We start from the raw sequence: 1990 nt of genomic DNA, 5'->3' as shown, positions 1-1990 counted from the left end.
GAGAGGAAAAAGGATTATTTTTGCTATATTGTCCCTACCTTCCAAGGAAGGTGAATCCCAGAGAAGATGTGTCTGGATTTCTGGAAAAGCTACCGAAAGGGGTGAGAGAATATTTGGGGAGGGAGGAGTGATGAGGTTGCTAATGTTGAGAGAGGAACTTTGGGGAAAGAATAGAGATGCCTTAAAAGGGATTTTTGGGGTAAGTTTTGCTGTGTGGTACACAATGTTATTCTCCAGATTTCCTTAAGAAACCTTCAGTAAAGTTGCATTTCTCAGGAAAACTTTTGGCATTCAATTTGATTTAAAGAGGAATACAGTAAAGTGCTGAATTTGGTCCCATGGTAGGTACACAGCATGAGAACAGGCTGCCCAAAGGGGTTAGAGTCATATTCAGATTAGATGGATAAAAGCAATAATAACAACCTGACAATAACAACCATCCTTGCTGAGCACTGACCACATGCCCAGCACGGCTGCACACACTTCATGAATATTAATCCATTTAATCAGGCAACAAATCAGTTCAAATCAGAACCAAGACAAACTGGTCTAAGAGCCCAAGCTTGATTGGTTACTACATCATATGACCTCTTTGTGTAGTATATGGAATATGGAACACAATGTGTATGTTTAGGTAAATAGCTTCTATTTCAATGCAGAACACTTTGGATTTTTGTGGTTATGATGTTTCACCTAGAATTCAGACCTTCCCAGGAGACTGGAACCTTACAGCACTTCTGACAAGCATTGCCTTTGAAATGAATGAAAGCCTTAGACAGACTATAAGGGGGGTTTCAGGCATCAGTCAGGGAGGTGGGTATTTTCTTTCTGAGGCATCTGAAGTGACTACAGAAATCCATTATGCAACTACTACATACAACTTAATTAAACAGATATTATTCAGCACCAATTGGGATATACAATGATAAGGAAGAGAGTTTTTCTTGCATCTCCCCCATCAGGTAGGAGAGGGTGGGGAGTGGAGTTAAAAAACAAGTCCAGGCTGGGCATGGTGGCTCATACCTGAAATCCCAGCACTTTGGGAAGCAAAGGCGGGCAGATCACCTAAGGTCAGGAGTTCAAGACCAGCCTGGCCAACATGATGAAACTCCGTCTCTACTCAAAATACAAAAACTAGCAGGGCATGGTGGTGCATGCCTGGAATCCCAGCTACTAGGAAGACTGAGGCAGGAGAATCACTTAAACCTAGGAGGTGGAGGTTGCAGTGAGAGATCATGCCACTGCACTCCAGCCTGGGCAACAAAGAGAGACTCCATCTCAAAAAAAAAAAAAAAAAAAAAAAAGCAAGTCCACCATTAACTCTGTGCCAGGGGACAGACATGAGGGTGCATGAGAAAGCTAATGAGTAAGTGCTGCTCAGGACCTCAGGACATGACACAGAAATCATGAGAATTTTCCCAGGCTGATAAAGTGTGGGCTTAACTCTGAAGGATTTCAGCAGGTACAGTTAGAGAGTGAAAGCAGTCCAGGGAGAGGAAAAGCCCAAGCAAAGAACAGGGCAGGGGGAAGAACTGCAGACGCGGGGAGGGAGCATGAGACAGAGGCCAGAGGCTACTTATCTGGGAGCTCACAGTCTCCTCTGGATTGTCTTATAACAATGAAAGTAGATAAAATTATAATGACATTATTGTGAGAACCTGTCAAATCAAAAAGATTATTTTATTTTGAAAAAATGAGGCTGGGCGCGGTGGCTCACGCCTGTAATCCCAGCACTTTGGGAGGCCGAGGCGGGTGGATCATGAGGTCAAGAGATCGAGACCATCCAGGTCAACATGGTGAAACCCCGTCTCTACTAAAAAAAAATACAAAAAATTAGCTGCTGGGCATGGTGGTGCGTGCCTGTAATCCCAGCTACTCAGGAGGCTGAGGCAGGAGAATTGCCTGAACCCAGGACGCGGAGGTTGCGGTGGGCCGAGATCGCGCCATTGCACTCCAGCCTGGGTAACAAGAGGGAAACTCCGTCTCAAAA

This window comes from Sapajus apella, unplaced genomic scaffold, assembly GCF_009761245.1.
Source record: "Sapajus apella isolate SASKATOON/1434 unplaced genomic scaffold, GSC_monkey_1.0 scaffold3, whole genome shotgun sequence".
Classification (NCBI taxonomy): domain Eukaryota; kingdom Metazoa; phylum Chordata; class Mammalia; order Primates; family Cebidae; genus Sapajus; species Sapajus apella.
Note: the sequence above shows the minus strand (reverse complement) of the source record.